The following is a 25645-nucleotide window of genomic DNA, read 5'->3' as shown; positions in this document are numbered from 1 at the left end:
TTATACTCAATAAAGCTCTGCTAAAAATAAGTAGTCAAAGAATGATGGAGACATGTCAGAAGAACGCAGGAGCCAGCTGGGAAGGACTTCCATTGGCTGCGTCTGATTCTTTTGAGCATCAAAATAACAAATGATATTAATAGATTCCAACTTATTGAATAAAATAGGGATCCACGACTCTATACCGATATAAATGAATGAATCCATGGAAAGTCTGTTGAGGAATGAGGTATTTACACATTCTCAAAGTGCTTTCCTACAAAATATTTATCCATTGTAAAGGGAAAAAGGTAACTTTACAGTGAAGAAGGCTGGTAGACACCAACTTCATGAAGTAGTCAAAGCGAACACCACAGTAATGGGACAAATGACAATCAGGCAGGACCCAATAGGATGCAATGGGAGAGAGACAGTATCATTTCTGCTACATTCCTACATGAAATACTCAATCTGAATTTAATTAGGAGGAAACATTGGACAAGTCCAAGTTAAGAGACTGTCTACAGAACAATGGGCCTATAACACATGCATAACTACATGCGTGTCATCAAGGTTAAGAAGAGACTGAAATGTCATTCCATGTTGACGGAGAATAGAGATATCTGAGCACCACAGGTAATAATGTGATTCTGTCCTGGATCCTTTTGCTACAAGGACTTTATTGGGATCACTGGTGAAATGTGAATGGGAGGTGTGGGTTAGATGGCAGTCAGGCTTCAATGTTAATTTCCTGACTTTGATGATGTTATCCAAGAGGATGTCCTTCTTCACAAGGACCACGCACTGAAGTGTTTGGGAGATAGTGGCAATTTCCTCCCAGATGAGACAGAGGAATAGGTTTTTGTACTATATTAGGGACTATTCTGTAAGTTTGAGATTGCTTCAACTTAAATAAAATTAATTATCATGTCTGTAAAGAAACTGGAATAATGCCTGAAACCTAAGAGAAAAACAGATCATAGAAAATACAACCTCCCAGGAGATCCAGATATTAGAGTTATCAGACATAGTTTGTTGTTGTTCTTGTTTTTCAATTCTGAGCTCAGATCAAATGTAGAAACCTTCACAGTTATAAAGGTCAGTAGTAAAACCTTTTCATCATTGCTCAGAACTGATTAACCTTTTATATACACACATCCCCCCATTCTCATTCATCCATCAGCAAGTCCTCAGTTATCCACTGTCACTTTTACACACACACACACACACACACACACACACCACAGGCATAAGCCTTATTGTTTTAAATTACTTTATATATTTGCTTCTCAGAACTGCAGAGATTAGGCATTAGGTAGACTGGAAGGTCTTCTGATGCTCAAATTTGGCTATTTTCATCAAGACACAGTTTGAAAATGAGATTTTACTGTGTAAAGAAATAGATAAAAAACTGTAGGCTTTCATAAAAGAATTGGGATTCATGAACAGTAAAGAATCAGATGGAATCCTAGAATGGAAAAAAATACAATAACTAAAATTAAGAATTTATTACACAGATCTAAAGGCATTGTAGATGGAGCAGAAGAGAGAATTAGTAAGCCGGAAGGGAGTTTGGCAGGAAATACCTAGATTGAAGCACGGACAGAAAAAAAAGACAGAGAAGACAGAGAATAGCACTAATGTTACATGCAATACAGCAAAAGTTCTAACATATGTTTCTGGAGTCCAAAAAGGAGAAGAGAGAGATAATGGGGTAGAAATAATATTACTGGCCAAAATATACTAGCCAAAAATACTCTATACTTGGCATAAGCACCAAACTAAATAGGGTAATTACAAAGAAACCATACTCAGGCGCATTGTAGTTAACTTGCTAAAAATTAAAAACAGAGATAAATCTTAAGAGGCACATTACTTCAAGGACACAACCTTAAGACTGACAAATTGAAGAAATGAAACACATATAATCCGAATGTATTTTGAATATAGTTTGAATAGATGGGATTAACAGCATATTAGACATTGCAGAAGAAGAGATCAGTAGACTTGAAGCCATATGACGACATATCAGTGGAATGTTTCTGAAAGGAAGCACGGGGAGAAAAAAAAGAAGCACACTGAAAACATAAGAGAACCAGTGACCTCGAAGAGGCTATCAAGTGCTCTAACATACTTCTGGCGGACGCCCTGAAAGAGAGGAGAAAATGGAAAAATAGTGACCCCAGATTCTCCAAATCTGGCAAAAACTAGAAACCCAAAGATCCAAGAATCTCAGCACTCACCACAAAATGATAGTGAGGTCGATTATCATCAAGTTGCTGAACGTCTGTGACAATGAGAAAATCTTAAAAGAAACTAGAGGGGGAAAAGGACATTACATGCAGAGAGGTAAAATCATCACGGCCTTATTGTCAGAGGCTACGCAGCCAGAAGACTATAGAATATAATTTTTTTAAGTGGTGAGTGAGAAGGTACTATCAACCTAGATCTTTAAGCTTAGTGAAAATACCTTAAAAAAGAAGGTGAAATGAAGACTTTTGCGCACACACAGACGTGAAGGAATTTGTCATTAGTCAGCCCGCACTATAACAAATGTTTGAGTTTTTCAGGCAGAGGGAGCACGATGCCAGATGGAAATTTGAATCTACACAAAGGAATAAATAGAATCTGAAATGGAAAATATGTGGTTAAATATGAAAGATATTTTTCACCCTTACAAATTGGTTTAATAGACAATTGGCTATTTAAATAAAAAAGAATAAACTGTATTGTAGGGTTTATAACACGTGGAAATGAAATGTATACACACAATGGCACAAAGTATTAGAAGGGAAAATGGGACGATACTAAGTTTTTAACTTTTACACGATGTGATATAATCTTTTTTTTTTAAGATTTTATTTATTTATTTGACAGAGACAGAGACAGCCAGTGAGAGAGGGAACACAAGCAGGGGGAATGGGAGAGGAAGAAGCAGGCTCATAGCGGAGGAGCCCGATGTGGGGCTCGATCCCATAACGCCGGGATCACGCCCTGAGCCGAAGGCAGACGCTTAACCGCTGCGCCACCCAGGCACCCTGATGTGATATAATCTTATTTGAAGGAAAACCGTTATAAGTTAAAGATCCATATTGTAAACCCTAGATCAAGTGTCGGCAACATTTTCCTGTAAGGAGCCAGAGAGTGAACATCTTAGATGTCAAAGGCCATACATTATCTGTTGCAACTAATCAACTCTACTGTCGTCATATAAAAGCAGCCATAGACAAGATGTAAATGAGTGAGCATAGCTGTGTTCCAATAAAACTTTATTTGTAGACTCTGAAATCTGAATTTCAAACCATTTCATATATCATCAAATATTACTCTTTTGAATTTTTCAACCTTTGAAAAATGTAAAACCTATTCTTAACAAATCTCCCAGGCAAAAGAAACCCAGATAATTTATGTAGATACTCTGTTCTCAAGGTGATAATAACTCCCCACTCCTTACACATGTGGGCTGGGCACGGTGACTTCCCTCCAAACAGTACAGTATGGAAAGGGATGAAAGGGTAATGTTACAGAATCCTGAAAAATACTACCTCAGCCAGATGTTCAAGATCCATATAAACAATGATAAGTCACATTGATAGTATGTACTCTTGATTCAAGATCCATATAAACAATGATAAGTCACATTGATAGTATGTACTCTTGATTCAAGATCCATATAAACAATGATAAGTCACATTGATAGTATGTACTCTTGATGTGATGTGATTAAAACAACACTTCCGGAGCTCCTGGGTGGCGCAGTCGTTAAGCATCTGCCTTCGGCTCAGGGCGTGATCCCGGAGTCCTGGGATCGAGTCCCGTGTCAGGCTCCCTGCTCTGCTGGGAGCCTGCTTCTTCCTCTCCCACTCCCCCTGCTTGTGTTCCCTCTCTCGCTGGCTGTCTCTCTCTCTGTCCAATAAATAAATAAAATCTTAAAAAAAACAAAAAAAATGACACTTCCCCTGTGTGGTCTTCCTTAAAAAAACCCTTAACCCTAGTCAAAGCATGAGAAAAACATCAGACAAATCCAAATAAAGGGATATTATATAAAATATCTGACCGCTACTCTTCAATATCGTCCAAGTCATAAAAAAATGGATGAATGGAAAAGAAAGAGAGAAAGAAAGAAGAGAAAAAAGAAAAAGGAAAGTCTGAGAAGCTGTCACTGCCCAGAGGAGCCTGAGAAAACATGATGTTTAAATGTAGTGTGGCATCCTGGATTGGAGCCCGGAATGACAAAAGGACATTAGGTAAAAACTGAGGAAATCTCCCAAGTAATTGTTGATGGATGAGTGGGTAAACAAAATGTGGAATATACATACAATGGGATATTAACCAAGCTTAAAAAGGAAGGAAATCCTGACACAGCTACAACATGGATGAACCTGGAGGACGTTAGGCTAAGTGAAATAAACTGGTCATGAAAAGATAGATCCTATGTGATTCCACTTATGTAAGGTATCTAGAGTGATCAAATTCATAAAAATACAAAGTAAAATGGTGATTGCCAGGGGATGGAAGAGGGAAAAACGGGGAGATATTGTTTAATGGGTATAGAGTTTCAGTTTTGTAAGATGAAAAGACTTCTGGAGATGGGTTGCACAATGATGTGAATATATTTAACACTACTGAGCCAAACACTTAAAAATGGCAAGGATGGTAAATTTTTTTTAAAGATTTTATTTATTTATTTATTTATTTATTTATTTATTTATTTATTCATTTGAGAGAGAGGGAGAGCACGAGAGAGCACAGAGGGATAGTGAGAGGGAGAAGCAGAGTCCCCTCTGAGCAGAGAGCTTGAGGTGGGACTCGATCCCAGGACCCCGCGATTAAGACCTGAGCTGAAAGCAGATGCTTAACCAACTGAGCCACCCAGGCGCCCCTAAGATGGTAAATTTTTTGTTGTGTGTATTTTATCATACTTTGAAAGGTTTTATTTATTTGTTTATTTGTTTATTTGAGAGAGAGACTGTGTGTGTGTATGTGCAAGCAGGGGAGGGGCAGAGGGAGGAGGAGAGAGAGAATCCCAAGTAGACTCTGCGCTGAATGTGGAGCTGGATGCGGGACTCGATCATGATCTGAGCCAAAATCAAGAGTCAGACACTTAGGGGCGCCTGGGTGGCACAGCGGTTGAGCGTCTGCCTTCGGCTCAGGGCGTGATCCCGGCATTGTGGGATCGAGCCCCACATCGGGCTCTTCTGCTATGAGCCTGCTTCTTCCTCTCCCACTCCCCCTGCCTGTGTTCCCTCTCTCGCTGGCTGTCTCTATCTCTGTTGAATGAATAAATAAATAAAGTCTTTAAAAAAAAAAGAGTCAGACACTTAACCAACTGAGCCATCTGGGCCCCCTTATTTTATCACAGTTCCTAAAAACTAAGAAAATCTGAATAAAGTATGAACCTTAGTTAACAAAAATGTATACTACTGGTTCGTTAATTGTAACACACGGACCATACTATAAGGTAAGATGCTAGGAATAGAGAAGAGTGAGCACAGGACATATGGAAAAGCCACACTTTCTTCACAATTTTATATACTTCTTAAACTGTTCTACAAAATTAAGCCTGTTATTTAAAAAGAGTTCTTGTTTCATGGGCCATAAAAAACAGGTGAGGGGCTGACTCCTGCCCTAAAACAACCACTAAAAATATTTAAAAGCAATATGGATATTAAGGGATTAGTAAAGATCAAAGGAATATTTTAAAACAATTAATTTTAAAAAGGCAAGAAAAGAAGAGAAAAGAAAGAATACATGGGACTTATAGAAAACAAATAACAATGGATGGAACTAGAGGGTATTACGCTAAGTGAAATCAGAGAAAGACAGTTATCATATGCTTTCACTGATATGTGGAATTTAAGAAACAAAACAGAGGATCATAGGAGAAGGGAGGGAAAAATTAGATGAAATCAAAGAGAGAGACAAACCATAAGAGACTCTTAACCATAGGAAAAAAACTGAGGGTTGCTGAAGGGGAGGTGGGTTGGGGGAAGGGGTAACTGGGTGATGGGCATTAAGGGGGGCATGTGATGTAATGATCACTGGGTGTTACATGCAACTGATGAATCACTGAACTCTACCTCTGAAACTAATAATACCCTATATATTAATTAATTGATTTAAATAAAACAAAAATTTATTTTAAAAAAGCTAATATTAAGATGGTAGATTTAGACCCAACCATACTGATCATTACATCACTGTAAATGATCTAAATCCTCCAAGACAGACTATCAGATTGGATCTTTACAAATCAAGCCCCAATTATATGCTATCTTTAAGACATAAGACTGACATCTATTTCCACAGAAATGATGGAAATGAGAAAACAATGAAATGACGTATTTGAAGCACTGTAAAATAACTGGCAAACAAGTGAAAATATCTTTAAAAGATAAAGATGATTTGGGGTGCCTGGGTGGCACAGTGGTTAAGCATCTGCCTTCGGCTCAGGGCGTTCTGGGATCGAGCCCCGCATCGGGCTCTTCTGCTAGGAGCCTGCTTCTTCCTCTCCCACTCCCCCCGCTTGTGTTCCCTCTCTTGCTGGCTGTCTCTATCTCTGTCAAATAAATAAATAAAATCTTAAAAAAAATAAAAATAATAAAAGATAAAGATGATTCCCATCTGGCATGTGAGGAAGCTTGGAAGTCATAATCCCATCCTAAAAACAACTAAAAAGCTAAACAAATTGAAAAAAATCAACAGTTCTTCTCAGATCCATGACAGGGCAAACTCCTGTTCCAATATTGGAGACAGATAGGCAGATACCAAGCATCACAATCTACTTGAGCAGAAATCTCTGCAGGGATCAGTGCCAAGGTAGGCAAACCTGAGGTATAACTGACGAATTTCAGGAGGCTCAGTGTAAACGTCTGAAAGTTAAAAATTTCAGAGGGACCCAGGTATAGAGGAGCCCTACACTTCTGTGAATTTTACTTCCAAGAGCTCCAAAAGGGTTCAATCAGAGAAAAATCCCCTCATGCTTCCAGGAAGGAGAAGAGGAAAGAGAGCATTGTGAAATATCTTGTGTACATTAAAAGGATAATAAAGGAATATGATGAAAAATTCTACGCCCACGAATCTGACAACCTAGATGAAATAGACCAATTTCTTGAAAGACGCAATCTGCCAAAACTCACACAAGGAAAAATAGACAATTTGAATGGGTGTATATCTGTTAAAGAAATTGAATTGATAACTCATAACCTTCCCAAACAGAAAGCACCAGGCCCAGATGGGCTGTCTGGTGAATTCTACAAAGAATTTAAGGAAGAAATTACACCCATTCTCTACAATCTCTTCCAGAAGATAGGAGCAGACAGATTACTTTCGCTCTTATTCCATGAGGCCAGCATTATCCTAATAGCAAAACCAGACAAAGACAGTACAAGTAAAGAAATCTAGAGACCAACATCTCTCATGTACACAGATGCAAAAATTCTCAACAAAATATTAGCAAATCAAATCCAACAATATATAAAAAGAAGTATACACCACAACCAAGTGAGATTTATCCCAAGTATCCAAGGCTAGTTGAACATTTGAAAATCAATTAATGCAATCCGTAATATCAATGAGCTTAAGAATAAAAATAACACAATCATCAATAGATGCAGAAAAAAACATTGACAAATTCCAACCCATTCATGATAAATAGTCTCGCCAAACTAGAAATAGAGGGAAAATTCTTCCCTTAGCAATTATAGAAAAGCTGAAGAAGAAAAAAGTAAGCAAAGAGAGAATTCAAACCAATATGAGTGATATATATATCATATCATATCATATCATATCATATCATATCATATCATATCATATCATATATATATCGGTGATATATAGCAATTCATATATGTATATATCAGGTTCATATATATATACATATATGTATATATTCAGGTTCACATGCATGGAACAATTACCAAAATTGACCTTATACTAGGTCACAAAGAAAGTCTTGGAAAATGTCAAAGAAAGGAAATTATACAGAGTATGATCGCAGACAACCATGGAAGTGAGCTAGAAATCAGTAATAAAAGGATAACTTGAAAATCTCCAAGTGTTTCCTTAAAGAAAAATAACCTATTCCTCAAAGAAAAATTATGCTTGATATCAGAAAATGTTTTAAATAAATTATAATGAAACATATTAAAACTTGGGAGGTAGCTAAAACAGTTCTTAGAGGGAAATTTATGGACATATATACATACATTAGAAAAGAAGAAAGTCTGAGAAGTCATTTAAAATAACAAAATAAACCCCCTAATAAAACAAACCCAATAAAAGAGAAGGAAGAAATAATAAAGACCAAGAATGATCATGAAAGAAAGAAAGGGCACCAATTACCAACCTCAACAGTAAGAGGTCATCACCATAAATCTTACAGACAATTAAAATATTATGAGGATATTTTCATGATTCTCTGCCAATAAACTTGAAAATTTTGATGAAATGGGCAAATTCATTGAAAAACATGAGTTACCAATCTTCAGAAGACAACATAAAGAATAGTCTTATATCTATTAGAAATATTTGTCAGTAATTAAACATTTTCCTACAATGAAAATTGTAAGTCCAGATGGCTTCTCTGGTGGATTAACATTAAAGACATTAAAGAAAGAAATTACACCAGTTTTACATGAACTCTTACAGAAGAGAGAGACAGAGAGAGGGAGAGAGAGATTGAGAGAGAGAGCTTCCTAACTTTTTGGATGAGGGTGACATAATCTTGATATTAAAACCCAATTACAACATTACCAAAAGGATAATTACAGAATAATATCTGTTAAAACATGGATATAAATTCTAAATAAAATAATAGCAACAAATTCAGTGTTATATAAAGATGATAATGTATCATGATGAATTTGAGTTCATTCCAGGAAAGTGAGGTTGCCCCTACATATGAAAACCAATTATGTAATTTACTACACTAAAGTATAAAGGAGTAAAGTCATATTTCAATAGATGTGAAAAAAATTCAATAAAAATTTGACATTTATTCATGAAGAGAATTTCATAGCAAACTAAGAATAAAAGGGAATTTTCTTAATCTGATAATCTAAAACAAAATAGTTTTAATAAATATCACACTTAATGGTAAGGTATTAGAAGCTATCCTTTTGAGACTGGAATAAATGAGGATGTCCACCACCACCACTTCTATTTCATTTTATGGGCAGTCCTAGCCATTGCAATAAGGCAAGAAAAAGAAAAGAGATGTAAGATTTGAAAAGGAAAAAAAAAACCCAAAAACAAAAACAAACAAACCTGTGGTCATTTGTTGATGGCATGATTATGTATGTTGAGAATCTTAAAAAATCTATAGGTATGCTAGAAGAAAGAGTAAATTTAGCAAGGTTACTAGAAACAAGATCAATACACAAAAACCAATTGTATTTTTATAAGTTGACAATAAGCAATTAGAAAATGAGAAAAGATTTCATTGACAATAGCATTTTTTAGATTAAAAAAACCCTAAATACTTAGGAATAAAATCTGACAAAATATGTTTATAAATTTACAGAGTATTACTGAGAGGAAAAAAGACTATTTATTTATTTATTATTTTAAGTAGGCTCTCCATTCAGTGTGAGCCCAACATGGGCCTTGAACTCACAACTCTGAGATCAAGATCTGAGCTGAGATCAAGAGTTGGTTGCTTAACTGACTGAGCCACCCAGTCACCCTGAAAAGAGACTTAAAAAAAAAAAGAAATAAGAATATACTATATTCATAAATTGGTAGTGTCAATATTGTAAAATGGTCAGTCTTCCCCCAATTGGCCAACAGTTTCAGTTCAATCTTAATAAAACCCAATACACTGCTGGTAACAATTAAAAATGGTGAAGCCTCTTTGGGAAACAGTTGGTTAGAAACAGTTGGTCAGTTTCTACAAAGGATAAATAAAATGTTACTATGTGATCCAGCAACTCCATTCCTAGGTATATGCCCAAGAGAAATTAAAACATGTCCACACAGGGACGCCTGGGTGCCTCAGACAGTTAAGCCTCTGCCTTCAGCTCAGGTCATGATCTCAGGGTCCTGGGATTGAGTCCCACGTTGGGCTCCTTGCTCATGGGGGACCCTGCTTCTCCCTCTGCCTGCTCTGCCCGTCACTCTCCCTGCTTGTGCTCTCTCTCTTTCTGACAAATAAATAAAATCTTTTAAAAAAAAAATGTCCACACAAAAACTTGCACATGATTGTTCACAGTGGCATTATTCATAAAAGTGCAAATACGAAAACAGCCCAAATGACTATCAACTAATGAGTAGATAAATAAAATGTGGTACATCCGTGCGAAGAAATATTATTCAGCCATAAAAAAGAGTGAAATACTGACACATGCTAACATGGATGAACTTTGTAAACATTACACTAAGTGAAAGAAGCAAGTCATAAAAGACCACATATTTTATGATCCCATTTATATGAAATGTTCAGAATAGGCAAATCTATAAAGACAGAAAAAAGAATTAACGATTGCCTAAGGTTGGAGTAGGGAGGAGTGACTGCAAACAGGCATGGGGTTTTTCTTGAAGGGTGATGAAAATGTTCTAAAATTTATTGTACAAATGTTTGCACAACTCTGTGAATATACTAAAATCCACTGAACTATACACTTATTTGAGTGGATGATTTGTACGGCATGTGAATTAAATCTCAAATCTACTAGTTTTTTAAAAATTCAATTAGATATCTCTGAAGGGGGTTTTTTTGGTGGAAATTGATAAGCTGATTCTAAAATTTATATGGAAATTCAAAAGGCAAAGGATAACAAAGATGGTCTTAAAGGAGTACGAAGTTGGGGTGGCTGGGTTGCGCAGTCAGTTAAGTGTCTGCCTTCGGCTCAGGTCATGATCCTGGGGTCCTGGGATTGAGCCCTGCATTGGGCTCCCTGCTCAGTGGGGAGTCTGCTTCTCCCTCTCCCTCTGCCCCTCCCCCCAACTTGTGCTTGCTCTCTCTCTCCCTCTCAAATAAATAAATAAAATCTTAAAAAAAAAAAGAAGTATGAAGTTGAAGGACATAAACTAGCTGTTAGGAAGACTTATTTCAAAGCTACAAAAATTAGAACAGTAAAACAGTTAAAACTTACAGACAAATAGATTGATAATGATACAATGGAGTGTTGAGAAACAGGCCCACACTTATATGGTCCAATGATATGATGTGGGGAAAGAATGATCTTTTCAATAAATGCTACTGGATAAATTTACTATCCATTTTGGGGGGAAAAAACTTTGATTCTTACTTCAAACTATACAGAAAATTCTTCCTAGGTATATCATTAATACAAGTGTAAAGGACGATAGAAATATGCCTTTGAAATGTGAAGGAAAACCATTTGTCACCTGGAACTATATACCCAGTAAAATTATTAGTTGAGTGCGCGGGTTGATTAAAGACATTCTTAGATGTTCAAAGTTTCAGAAATTATAACTCCTTTGCACATCTTCTCTAGAATCTATTGGAGGATGTACTCCTAAAAACAAGAGAATAAGACAAGAAGGAGGACGACATAGCCTTCAGAAAATGAGGGAATCATGGGGCGCCTGGGTGGCACAGCGGTTAAGCGTCTGCCTTCGGCTCAGGGTGTGATCCCGGCGTTCTGGGATCGAGCCCCACATCAGGCTCCTCCACTATGAGCCTGCTTCTTCCTCTCCCACTCCCCCTGCTTGTGCTCCCTCTCTCGCTGGCTGTCTCTATCTCTGTCGAATAAATAAATAAAATCTTAAAAAAAAAAAAAAGAAAATGAGGGAATCGGATGTAGGAAAGAGGCAAAGGAAACCTAAGGAGGATGGTGGAGGGTTTCAGCATGAGCGCCGTTCATGGGGGTTAGAGAGACATGGGATTGGGGTGGATCCATGGTCTGCAACATGGATCGCTTCAAGAAGAGGAAACTGGCAGAATACCTGATGTGTCCGAACATTAACAGGGGATTTGGACAACTAGGGTTGAAATAGTGGTCATTACTTAGAAAACTAAATGAACATCAGCAATAACCACAAAAAGATAATTATTAACTCCCGAAGAAAAAGCAAAAGTGATCATAGTACACTATCCAGCTCAGACATGAATAACAATTACATCGACATAATAGGGTAAACACTGCAAACTGGCCTAACCCAAACTATCATGTAACCATATTGGGAGATTTGGTGGGCCTGGGAGTGTGATTAAGTGTGGTAGAGGCAAAGAATGAAAAAAAATTACATCCTCATCTTCCATACTGGGAAGTCAAAAGAGAATGGCTAAAACTGAAAAATCAAGAATTGGCCACAAAGCCTTGTTATTTAGAGATAAGGAGAATTTCTCTCAAAAAAATCAGCTGATTGAATGGAAAATCACGACTTGGGGAAGCAAGAAATAAGTATGAAGGGATCCGGGACTGCTCCTTTTCCTTATATGCCCGGTAAACTCTTTGCCTCTTAAACCATGTGCATGTATATCCTTGGTAAAACTTAAACTACATCTTTTTTTTTTAAGATTTTATTTATTTGACAGAGACAGCCAGCGAGAGAGGGAACACAAGCAGGGGGAGTGGGAGAGGAAGAAGCAGGCTCCTAGCGGAAGAGCCTGATGTGGGGCTCGATCCCAGAATGCTGGGATCACGCCCTGAGCCGAAGGCAGACGCTTAACCGCTGTGCCACCCAGGTGCCCCTTAAGACTACATCTAAAAAGACTAATGCACACAGTAAAAGAAAAAGAAAGCTTCTAGAAGAAAACAGTGGAGAATAGCAAAAGAAAATAAGCCCATTATTTTAAAATTAGGCAAAGAATTCTTAAATAACACACACAACTAATTATCAAGAAAAGATGTATTTTTGTAAAATCAAAGACTTCTATTTATTAAAAGACATGACTGAACAAAAAGGCAAGCCGCAGAATGAATGATAGTTTCTTTTCTTTTTTTAAAGATTTTATTTATTAATTTGTGTGTGTGAGAGAGAGCGAGCTCCTGCACAAGCAGGGGGAGAGGCAGGCAGAAGGAGAAGCAGGCTCTCTGCTGCGCAAGGACCCTGGGATCATGACCTGAGCCAAAGGGCAGACACTCAACCAACTGAGCCACTCAGGAATCCCGAAAGATATTTTCAATGTATGTATCTGACAAAGATCTCCTAGCCAGAATATATTAAAATTATCCTACAAAATAAGAGAAAAAGATAGACAATTTGATGATTTTTTTAAATGGGAAAAGACAACATACTTTTCATAAAGGAAGGTATACAAATAGCTAATATGTGCATGAAAAGGCATTCAACAGAGTTATCAGAGAAATGCAAGTTAATACCACAATGAAGTACCAGCACCCATTCCCCAGGAAGACTAACATTTAAAAGACTGATAATTCTAAGCGCTGGCAAAGAGATGGCCACTGGAACTCTCGCATCGCTGAGAGAAGTGTGTATCCAATCACTTTACAAAACCCCTGGCAATAACTACTACGGAAGCTGAACTTATGCATTCATTATAATTCAACAGTTCCACTTTCAAGTACAGAGCCGATAGAAGTGCACACATATATGCACCAAAAGGGCATTTAAGTGTGATATTAGCCACATTATTCCTAATGGTAAAAAACTAGAAAGAATCCAAGTAGCCATCGGTGATGGAATGGGTAGATAAATAGTGGTCTATTCCTTCAGTGGAATACTATACAGCAATGCCAAAGACCGTCTATGGCAACACGCGGAAACATGGGCAAATCTCACAAACGGAACATTGAGTCAATGGAGTCAGTCACAGACAAAAGAATATACAATGTGTTTCATTTACATAACGTTTAAAAATCAGCAAAATTATTCCACAGTGCTAGAAGTTAGTTATCTTGGGGAGGGTAATAATTGGATGGTGTATGAGGGGGACGTCTAAGGGGCTGCTGGTAAAATTCCACTTTGTAAAAGCTTATGAAGTATGCCCTTAAGATCTGTGCACTTTATTTATTTACTGTTTTTTTGAGAGAGAGAGAGAGTGTGTGTTCAAGTGCGAGCGAGGTGGGGAGGGCCAGAAGGAGAGGGGGAGAGAAAGAGAATCTTAGGCAGGCTTCATACTCAGTGTGGAGCCCCATGCAGGGCTCAATCTCACAACCCTGAGATCATGACCTGAGCCGAAATCAAGAGTGGGACACTTAGGGGTGCCTGGGTGGCACAGTGGTTAAGCATCTGCTTTTGGCTCAGGGCGTGATCTCGGCGTTATGGGATCGAGCCCCACATCAGGCTCTTCCTCTATGAGCCTGCTTCTTCCTCTCCCACTCCCCTTGCTTGTGTTCCCTCTCTCACTGGCTGTCTCTATCTCTGTCGAATAAATAAATAAAATCTTTAAAAAAAAAAAAGAGTTGGACACTTAATCCACTGAGCCACCCAGGCGCCCCAAGATTTGTGCACTTTTAAAAAAAGATTTTATTTATTTATTTGGGAGAGAGAGAGTATAAGCAGGGGGAAGGGGCAGAGGCAGCAGGAGAAGCAGACTCCCCACTGAGCAAGGAGCTCGATGCAGGGCTCCATCCCAGGACCCTGGGATCCTGACCTGACCCGAAGGCAGACGCTTCAGCGACTGAGCCACCCAGGTGCCCCAAATGTATGCACTTCAAAGTAAGTATGCTTACCTCGATTTTTAAAAATCCTCTTCCTGTCTCTTTCCCCTTTCATCTTTCCCTTCTTTTCTTTTCCTTTCCTTCCCTTCCTTTGCTTTCCCTTCTCTTTTCTTTTCTACCTGAACAATGTAGCCCTTAAATCATCAGGTAGGCCAGAGCAAGGTAGATGCCGTTGGTGGTGGAAGCTATAGTGGTCCAGAGAAAGGGATCAGAGCCAGAGCAGGGCGACGAGGACATCCACCTTGAGGAGGGGGTGGCTGGCATGGTTCGTCAGCCTGACAAGGGTGACAGGGGTCTATGCATTGGAATGGCCCCATCCAGTTTATTAGAGCCTGGGTGAGGAGGGCATCCCTGCATGGGGAAGCCACAACCACAGTATGTTTAAGAAGTATTCCATGCATATGGGGTGGCCAGGTGTGGGGTGTCAGACTGAGAAGAGTAAGGAGGGCATCCACATGGCGGGGGATGACCAAGTGTGAGGAGGAGTCAGCCTGAGTGGCAAGGGAAGGGCATTTATGCGGAGAGGTGGCCTGGAATGGGGTTACAGAGCCCGTGCAGAGAGTGGATGGAATCCACACGAGGAGGAAGTGGCAGCAGAGATGGAGACTGGTTACAAACAAGGAATAGATCGAATAAGTAAATATATTAAAGAAAACAGAAGCTGGGTTTCTTGTTGTTGGAGAAGGACATTACATGTAGGGAAAAGGAGAAAACTAGAATGCACCCTGTGGTTTTGGATTAGAATTGGAGGTGTCTGTATCAATCTATAGTTTCCAATGTAGACAAATAAAGAAATAAATGGAGATGTGAATATGTCTAGGTGTATGCATTCCCTAGTTCTATCTTTCGAGAAGGCTTGGGGACAGTGACATTCCAAAAGCAGTGAGCACTTACCACCTACATCTTGGTTTCTAAGTACCACTTTCCACTAAAAGGAACCAGAAATCTTTGAAGAAATGGCTGGCTCCAGGCCCGGGGCAGGGAAAATACAAAACGACCCTGGAACATCTTGTACCAGAAAGAAAGGAATTACTCAAAGAATGATAGGGACTAAATTAGTTTGCTGGGGCTGCCAGAACAAAATACCACCGGTTAGGGGCTTAAACAACAGAAATTCATTTTCTCTCTGTTCTGGAGGCTAGAAGTCCAAGATCAAGGTGTTGGTAGGTTTGGTTTCTCCTGAGGCCTTTCTCCCTGCCTTGCAGATGACAGCCTTCTGGTTGTGTCCTCACATGTCCATTCCTCTGGCCACCCTGGTGTCTTTAGCCTCCTATGAGGACGCCAGTCCTATTGGATTAGGCGCTCACCCTTTTGACCTCATTGAACCTTAATGATCTCTTTAAAGACCCCATCTCCAAATACAGTCACTTTGGGGCTTCAACAAAAACTTTGGGGGGAACATAATTCAGTCCACAAAGGGGACAAATCAAAAAGACACGTATGTCAGCTTGAAGAGGTTCCCACTGGCAGAATCTGGACAATTTGAACATCAAAAGAAAGAATATTAATACTGATATAAAGAAACGAAGAAATAAATGAAGAAAAGACGAAGCTTTCCATTGAGTAGAATAACAGAAGGGTTGGCGGAACTAGATAGTCACCATTTGGCAACTATCATAATAACAATATTTCAGCCAAGAGAGAGCAATGGCTGCTAAAATTAATGTCCAAGTTGGATGACGAATGGGAGTTTGCATAGTACTTTACAAAGTACCTCCCCATGAGAAAACTTACTAATTAAAATAGGAAAAGGGATACCCTTACAAGAGCTAAACCTGGCAAACCACATCTTAAACCACCAAAGTGCGCATCCTCAGTAATGGGAGAAAGTGAAGTCGTGCATCCCCCGAGAAAGTGCAGTGAGACCGCAGCATCCCTTCTGTGATGTTCCTGCCCCAAACGCACAACTTGAATCTAAACCGTGGTACTGGATTGGATCTTTGGCTACAAATGACATTACTGGGACAAATGGTGAAATCTGAATAAATCACAATAATGCATCTCTAATTTCTGTGGTTGCCTTGTAGGGGAACGTCACTGTTTGCGGGATTTACACTATTCAGGGGTGATGGGACATCATGTTGAAAATTTGTTCTCAGATGCTTTAGGAAAAAAAAATGTCTTGGTGCTATTCTTGGAACTTCTCTATAAATTTGAAATTATTTCTAAACAAGAAGAAAGAAAATGGTGACAAAAAACCTTATAAAAATTATGTGTATGGAAAAAGTATGTGTGTGTATATAGGCTAGCAGCCAAGGGGTAGGATGTTTTAGACGTCTATGGCTTCTGCCTTCCCTTGCGTTCATTCCTCTTTCCTCCAGAAACAGCCTCCAGATTTTATTTCGGGGAGCTGCCCCTCCCCCACACCCGGTCCATGTGTTGCTGGTGTGGGCACATGCCCAGGTCAGCTAGCGTATTTCATCTGCCTGGCCACCGTCGTTGGTTTAGGGAAGGGCTCAAGTCAGCCCAATATAGGTCAACACTGGGATTTTTTTTTTTTCTGAAACTATTGTGAAAGAGGCTGTTTTTCTCCTGGGGTTGCTTAACTTTTGGAAAATAAACCTGGGATGGCTTGCGACCACCACATGGAGCTGGACTGTTTCAGGGCACAGAAAGGCATTTTAGAGACAAGGAAAAAGGAGAGAGAAAGAAACCGAGTCCTCTTGATATCATTTTAGCCCATAGACCCAGCTGTACTTGGACTTCTGGGTTCAGTAAGCCAAATATCTTTAATTTTCTGCTTAAGCCACTTTGAGTTAGGCTCTTGGCACTTACCGCTAAAGGAATCATGACTAATGTTAGGAATTCCTAATTCAGCTGGGCTGGAGTTCAGGGGGAGGAAGGAAGAGAGAGCTGGAGCTGCCAGCCAGACACGACAGCACCGCTGGGCATCAGGATTCGGTGGGAGTGTGGGGCCCTCAGGCGCACTTGAACGTACTTTTGGAGAAGCGGAGAGCAGGTGGTAGGGAGACAATTGCCAAACAGAAGTCCTTGAGTGACTCTGGGCAAAGCCTGGGGGCTTAAGACTTTATCCCCAATCAACCTCACCTCATAAGAGCTTGCCGCCCAGCCCACAGCCCAGTGGCCACACCCTTGGCACAGCCCTGACCGGAGCCACTTGCAGACTTGGTCCTGCTCCCCGCTTCCAACCTCATGGTGACTTTGCTTTGCATTTCTTCACACAGCCTCCATTCGCAAAGCGCCTTGTCTCTGGTTTGTGCCATTGGCGTCCGGCCAACCCTACGAGGGCGGAAGCATGGATGATTTCCATCTTATAGGTATGGAAAGTAAGGCTCAGAGAGCTAACGCAACCTGCCCAAAGTCACACAGCTGTTCAGTGGCAGAGCCAGGACTAGGGGGCAGGGCTCCTCTCTCCACGTCTAGAGCTCTTTCTAGAGCTCTCTGAACTTCGGAATTTCCAAGCTGGGGCTGAGGGATGGCACCTCACTACCCTGGAGTGGGGTGTGTTGGAAGACAGAAACTCTCCCATTGGATTTTGGGACTGCCTTTGAGTGAATGGTGCAGGGGTCAGGCTTTCAGGAGCACATGAACCTTCAGGAGAGGGGAGTCAAGTGGGAACACTGTCAGGCAGGGGTCAGGATGCTGACTGGGGCAGGGCAGGGGAGGGGAGCTTCACAGAATACTCAAGTCCACGGGCAGGACAGCCAGCCCCATGCCATGCATTGGGCAGGGCCCTGAGGAGTCAGGAATTGAGAAAGGATTAGGTTGAACCCCACCGGGAAGAAGCCTGCTGTTTGGTGGAAGAGAAACTAACAACACGAAGGAGATTCATAATAATTACATATTACCTAGTGTGCAGCATACGCTTACTTATGCCAGATACTGCTCTAAGTGCTTTCACTTCTCACAGCAACCCCCTGAGAAAGATCTATTATTATCCCCATTTTAGAGATGAGGAAACTGAGTCACACGGCTGTTAAAGGAGGGGCTAGGCTTTGGACTGGAGGTCGGAGCCCAAGCTGTCCAGAGCTGCACTATCGTGCTCCCACCAGATTCACTGAGCGTCTGCACAAGCGAGGCACTGCGCTAGGGCCCAGCCAGCATGAACAGGACCAGCGGCCCCAGGCCTCCCGGAGCGGCGGCGGGAGGGTGGGATGGGGGAGGGCAAACCGCCAGGCGGAGCGCGGGCTCTCTAGGGGAAGTGTGGGTCCTGCGCAAGCCTGGGCGAGCGGGTCAGGGACGGCTCCCTACAGGGGTGTAGGCAGAGTGAGTCTCTGAAGGACGCGGAGTCCAGTCGGTGGAGAGGAGAATGCACCAGGCAGAGGAGGGGCAGGAGGCAGGAAGGCCTCCAGTCGCCCCTGAAGCCCTGGACGGCGGGCAAGGCTAAGGGGGCTCCCGCGGTGCGAGGCTCCTGGACCTCACCCCCAGGGCCCGGGAGCCCTGTGCGCCCCGGGGCCGCGGGCACGTTGCCGGAGAGCCGGCCCCGGGGGCGGTGGGGGCCTGTTTCCGAAATGCAAGCCGGACACAGGGGGCCTGGGGACAGGCCGGATGGGCCCCGGATTCTAGAGACACCGAAGAAAACGAGTCTGCAGAAGTGACTGGGCACAGTGACTGGCCAGAGCGGGATGAAGGTGGTGGAAGCGCGCTCACGTGTGTGTGTGTGTGTGTGTGTGTGTGTGTGTGTGTGTGTGTGTGTGTAATGAGCCAACGAAGCGCGCTCACGTGTGTGTGTGTGTGTGTGTGTGTGTGTGTGTGTGTGTGTGTAATGAGCCAACGGAGCCGTCCAGGCACAATATTTCAAACCAAGGAAAGCTGGGCCCCGCGGGGCCACGGGAACTCAGCGGGAGGGGCCAGTCCCCCAGGGATGCAGGCTGGGGGTGGGGGGGGGGGTGGCGGGCGACTAGGCGGCGGGATCCGGGCGGGGGTGGGGTGGGGAATCCAGCTGGGCAGGACGCAGGCAGAGGGAATCCGGGCGGGGGGACGCCTCCGGGCGGGACCAGGCAGGACACCAGCGGGAGGCGTGGGGCGGGAGGTGGGAGGGGGGTGGATGGGCAGCGCCCAGGGGCCTGCACGTTCGAAGCCGGGAGCGGGAGGCGCGGGAGCTGGGGAGGCAGGGCCCTGGGGAAGCGAGGGCTAGGGCCCTGCCCTGGCGAGGGGGGCCACTGCCGGGGAGGAGCGGTGCAGAGCCGGGAGGAATAACCAGGCACGCGCCCAGAAGACCACCCAGGCCTTTTGGAGAAGGGCTTGGACAGGAGCGAGGCGGGGGCAGGGAGAGGAGTAGGAAGCTGTTGCGGGGATTCTTAGAGGTGGTGGGCCGGGGCCAAGGAGAGCGCAGCGCCGATGAGAGCCCAGGGATCCAGATTTTAGAGGGAGAAGAACCCTGAGCCCAAGAGATGTCAGTCTGGGGGTGGGGTGTTAAAACCCCGCTCTCGGCTGTCAGACCTCAGTTTGAGACCCAGTTGCCACTCCCTAGGGCAAGTTACCTAAGCTCTCTGAAGCTCAGTTTCTTTGTCTGGAAAGTGGAGCTAATGCTCTATCTTATAGAACTGTTGTAAAGGTTGGAGCAACAGAAGCAAGGGGCCTGTACTCAGTAAGCCCTCAGTAAACCCGAGCAGTGTTTAGTCTGTAGTTCAGGTGGTTTTGCCAGAAAGAGCATTTTGGGGAGCATAAAATCGTAGGTGGTTGTCCTCCATCCTCCTCCACTAGCTGGGTGGCTTTGCGGGGGTAGCTCCCCAGGGCTTCTGGGTCCTCCTTTGTAAAATGGGAACACTCATACCTTCCACCCTGGACTTGGAGTGGAGAAGATGGGACACTGTGTGAGCGGGAGCTTGTGACCCACCGGGAGAGGCTGGGATGGTCGCTGACAGGTCTTGGGGGCCTCCCTGCATTGGCTTTGGGGATTTCTTTATCTGCCCTGGAATGTGCGGGCAGTCTTAGGCAGCAGGGAAAAATATTTTTCACACTCCTACATCAGCAATCCCCTAATGGGCGTTGAGCTCACACCAACCACCACGTTTAAGCAAATTTTAAAAGAACATGGTGTTTCTAAAATAATAAAAATGCAGCTTTGTAAAAGTAATATGAAAGGTAATTGTTTTGTATCATGAGAGGGATGGTGCCTTCTGAAAATCTCCACCAGTATATCCATGCCCTGTGACAGTAAGAGGCCGTAAGGGTTTTCACATCCTGTCAGTTTCTTTTCTTACTCCTTATTTGTACCAAATTAGAAAATCCTAAACCACAATTACAGGTCATTAGAAATGGCAGCAAATGTTTGGTGGCTGTCCGATGGTTGTGGATTCAGACCAAACAAGAATTCAGAAATCACAGAGCTCTTCCTCCCTGTAGACTATTTTCCACTCGTCTCGACGCTAGGTCAACAGGTACAAAGCTTCTAAAAGTTAGAAGACTGAGTATTTCACCTAGAGAGAGAGAGAGAGAAAGGGAGGGAGAGTGGCAGATGGAGTTATAATCCTCTCTTTGGTTGAATTTGACTCCAGAAAGAATTCTTTAAGTTCTGATGTAATATTTGGATGTGGTTTTATATTAATCTTAATAATATGTCATTGATTCCATTCTCCTGCGCAGAACCAAAAATCACCAAGTGTGGAGACAGAATCAAACTCTCATACTGGAGCAGTCACACTGCAGTTTGGTTTTAAGAAATTTGGCTAAGTTGATCCTCAACGGCGAACATCATAATAGTTTCGTTATGTCTGGGCAATACGGAAATTGAACAGAGTGCCCTGTGAGCAGGACACTTAAAATCTTGGAACAGGTCTTAAGTGGCATTATCAATGACACAAGAAAATGGTTTTATCTCATCATTGTTCTAAAAACTTCTTGTGGGAACCTTTTCCTCCAAAGCTAGAATGTCTCAGGGTGGAAGAGTAGACTCTTGGACTTGCTGCCCTTGTCCTTGAATAGGATACTGAAAGAAGTATGGTCAATAAACGAGATTGGATCATAGGCACGATTTTGACCATTTCCTTCAACTCTATATTGGAGAGGGTTTTGGTTTGGCCATGCATTACGGAGATCCAAAATAACAGGAGCTTAAACAAGACAGCAATCAATTTCTCTTCCGGTTGGTAGTCCAGAGATCGGTGGTCTAGGGGTGGGAAGGTGGTTGTTCCCCATTAGTTTGTCCAGAGATACATGCTTCTTCTATCTTATTGTTCTGCTACCCTTAGGTCTTGCCCTCACTAGCCTGCTTCAAGGTGGCCCACCATGAAGAGATTCCCAGCAGGAGTTGAAGGAATGTGGAGTGGAAAGGCATGCCCACTCGTTATAAAGACCTGAAAGTCATACTTCGGCTCACATCCCATTGGCCAGAACACTGTCACATGACCACATCTAGCTGAAAGGGAGGATGGGAAATGTAGTTTTTATTCTGAGTGGTCCCGCATCCTGCTAAAAATTAAGAGAAGGGATCACAGGATATTGGGGGACAATAGTTGACATTGCCAAAATGTGGGGGGAACCAGGAAACAGATAGAAACTGGTTTTCAGGCACAGTTTTTCCCTTCCTTGGAGGGCTGCCCTTCCTGGTGCTCCCTCAGCAGTGTTGCCAAACCATCTTTTCTTTCTATTTTTTTTAAAGATTTTATTTAGGGCGCCTGGGTGGCTCATTTGGTTGGGCGTCTGCCTTTGGCTCAGGTCATGATCCCAGGGTCCTGGGATCAAGTCCCACATCAGACTCCTCTCCTTGCTTGGCAGGGAAACTGCTTCTCCCTCTGCCTGCCACTACCCCTGCTTGTGCTCGCTCTCTCTGTCTCTCTCTGGCAAATAAATAAATAAAATCTTTTTAAAAATACTTTTTAAAAAGATTTTACTTATTTGAGGGAGAGAGAGAGAGAAAGAGATCATGAGCAGGGAGGAGGGGTAGAGGGAGCAGCAGACTCCTCGCTGAGCAAAGAGCCCGATGTGGGACTTGGTCCCCAGAACTTGGGATCATGACCTGAGCTGAAGGCAGATGTTTAACTAACTAAGCCACCTGGGCCCCCTCAAACCATCTTTTCAATTCATATCATGATTCATGAAACAATTCATGCAAGCAAAGAGTCTTTTTTCCTGAAGCATGGATTTTTAGTGATAAAACTAAAAGTTATCAAATGTTTTTCTCAGATATATGAATCACACACATGCTAAGTGTGGTTGGACTCTGCACAATATTGATTTTAAATTTTTTTTTAAGTTTGTTTATTTAAGTAATCTCTACACCCAACATGGGGCTCGAACTCGTGACCCTAGGGTCAGGACCCACAGGCTCTTCCAACGGAGTCAGCAAGGCACTTCTGGACATCCTTGATTTAAACCAGTGTCACACATAGACCCATATGAATGTATGAAAAGAGAGATGAGTTGAAACTATTTCTTCAAATCACTGATCGTGCCACGTGAGACCAGTTCTAAGATCTTTTTTTTTTTTTTAAAGATTTTATTTATTTATTCGACAGAGATAGAGACAGCCAGCGAGAGATGGAACACAAGCAGGGGGAGTGGGAGAGGAAGAAGCAGGCTCATAGCGGAGGAGCCTGATGTGGGGCTCGATCCCATAACGCCGGGACCACGCCCTGAGCCGAAGGCAGACGCCCAACCGCTGTGCCACCCAGGTGCCCCCAGTTCTAAGATCTTAAACAGCTTGCCCAGATGACGAGATGTTCAGTTGTGACAGTCCAAACCTAACCTTAGAGGAGCAAAACTGTTTGATTTTTAATGAGGCGTGTAAGATGGCCGGGTTTACTAAAACCAAATTATTTTCTCATAATGTACGCAGCTGGTACCCTGTGATGTCCAACACCGTCATCGATAAAGGAAGGTTGCCGGAAGTTAGCTCTGCTCTCTCTCTGAGCAGAATGTGTCATGAATAAACAGTTCTTTCACAAGCTTCTCAGATAGTATTACTTGTATCTGTGTTTGACTAAGAGGACTGCGATTTTCAATGCTGCCTGGGTCGTTCTGTTTTTCTTCTTGCCTTTAGTGGGGGAAAAATCCATCAATTTTTGTCCTGGAAAGCTTATTTTACTCTTATTCTGGAAAAAAAAAAAACAACCTCTAATGGTTTACCAGAAAGGTCACTGGGCTTTGTTTAAAAATGATGTTAAGGGCGCCTGGGTAGCGCAGTCGTTAAAGCGTCTGCCTTCCGCTCGGGGCGTGATCCCGGCGTTCCGGGATCGAGTCCCACATCGGGCTCCTCTGCTGGGAGCCTGCTTCTTCCTCTCTCACTCGCCTGCTCTGTACCCTCTCTCGCTGGCTGTCTCTCTGTCACATAAATAAATAAAATCTTTAAAAAAAAAAAAATAAAAAAATAAAAAAATAAAAATGATGTTAAAGTCTTGATGGCTTTATGCCACTATTTGACAACGTTTCATAACACACAACACACTGGGGATTAAGACGGGCTGGTTAGCTGGTCCGGTGAAGTCCGGTGTTGGATATCCAACATCGTACTTCGTATTTACACTTTTCTTTCTCAGCTGCTTGTGCGAAACCATCACATGTGTCCCCGGTTCTTCGAGATTTACAGTTTTTCAAACTAGATTCTTGTTCACTATTTCCTTTTGTAACACTCTGCTCAGCTGTAGTATTCGGGTTACTATTTTCCTCACTCTTCTCAAGCTTTAATGAGCCGCTTCTGAGCTGTTGACTTATTTGAGTTGAGGATATTACACATCACAAAACTAATAACCAAAACCCATAAATGACATGAAAATATATCGCCTGAGAGAAACTGCCAAGAAGCATCAACCAAACGCAAACCTTGGAGCTCATGCACAATGTTGAAGATGGGACAGTTGTTAAGGACATAATGGGATTGCTGTGAAAATCTTAATCAATTTTGCACTTGAATGTTATAAGTAAAATAATTCCATCCTTTTTTCCCTTGGAGATCTCCGCCATCTGTGGACCACTTGTAGACCTTGAGGGACCCCCCCCCCCGCCATGGTGTGGTCCCATGGGGACCACACTTGAGGAAAATTTCTATAACCAGCAAGCCTACTGTCTGAGTCACGAGATGGAGGGTGGGGGTGTCCTTTTACAGTGGTCTCTGGCCACCTCCAGCTGGGAGTGAGTGTTCTTGGCTGAGTGGCATTCCTCGTGGGGGGAACATTGATCGACACATCAGCGGACATTCAAGAGAGATCTAGGGCAATGTGATCACCAGAAACCTGGGCAGCTCAGTTTGAAGGAGACTCGTGGAAACAGGAAGGGTCTGTCAGAACCCGGCTCGTGATGGGCAGCTCCAGCCACATGGTCACCTGATGTCCCTGCTTAGGTACTCTGCCTCGACCAGGGCATACAAGAAGCTGTTTTTCAAACAGCGTAATCCTCCAATGCAGATGCCCTTTCTCCAAAACCCTAGGGGTCTACACTGTGATTCTCCTGTGGGGGTGTCGAAGTCTTTCTTGATGTCACAAATACCTCCAAAACCATAGGGTCTGTGGGTCCGAAGGTGCCAGAGACCACTCCTGGAACAGTTACAGAGCTCTTTCCTGCTCTGGGTCTCTCTCAAATTCGGCAGCCTTTCATGCCACCTGTAAATGGGTCAGAGCCATATTCCCAAACATAGACTATGTTTTCTCCCACGCTTGCAAAGCCTTAAAGATGTGCCTTCTTATTTGTGGTGAGAAATACAAGATGCAATTATTTCTCCCTGTCTTTGGAAGGATGTCCATGCATGCCCCAGACCTCTAAACCCCTAAAGGCTTCACTGATGTTATGAGCTTTTAAACTTTGGTGGTGTTTTTTGCTTCTCATCTTCTGGAATGCATGTGTCTTATGAAAGGTCCCACTTCTTTCTCTTCTGATCCACTTAACATGATGTTAATTGTCGATCGTCAAAATAGTAGACCAATCTGATATTCTGTAGAAGTCCAGATGATCCAGGAGCCTTCAGACTATGTTATGACAGAGAGTGCGAGTGTATCATGCCCAGGACAAGACCTCCAATGTGTACCATCGTCCATCCCAAGTGAATGCAAATCGTTTCTGCTGCTCCTGATAGGGAGGAAAAAGAATGCATTCACTGGACCAATGGCCACATACCACGCACCCAAGGTGTGCTCATCTGCGTTAGTAAAGCTATCCCGCCTGGCCCAGCAGCTGCAAGG

The 25645-nt window shown here is 42.5% G+C and overlaps 2 non-coding genes across 2 annotated transcripts; both read right to left on the bottom strand.

Annotated features, from left to right (window-relative positions):
* Window positions 1-1037: 1037 nt before the first annotated feature.
* Window positions 1038-1107, bottom strand: LOC123776829 (small nucleolar RNA U2-30). The gene has a single exon (XR_006775504.1). It is a non-coding gene; the product is annotated as a small nucleolar RNA U2-30 (small nucleolar RNA).
* Window positions 1108-1266: 159 nt separating this feature from the next.
* Window positions 1267-1346, bottom strand: LOC123776825 (small nucleolar RNA U2-19). Its single transcript, XR_006775500.1, has one exon. It is a non-coding gene; the product is annotated as a small nucleolar RNA U2-19 (small nucleolar RNA).
* Window positions 1347-25645: the final 24299 nt, after the last annotated feature.

The sequence above is a fragment of the Ursus americanus genome, chromosome 23, assembly GCF_024610735.1.
Source record: "Ursus americanus isolate L20-20 chromosome 23, mUrsAme1.1.p, whole genome shotgun sequence".
Taxonomy (NCBI): Eukaryota; Metazoa; Chordata; class Mammalia; order Carnivora; family Ursidae; genus Ursus; species Ursus americanus.
Note: the sequence above shows the minus strand (reverse complement) of the source record. Positions and strands in the feature narration are given on the sequence as shown.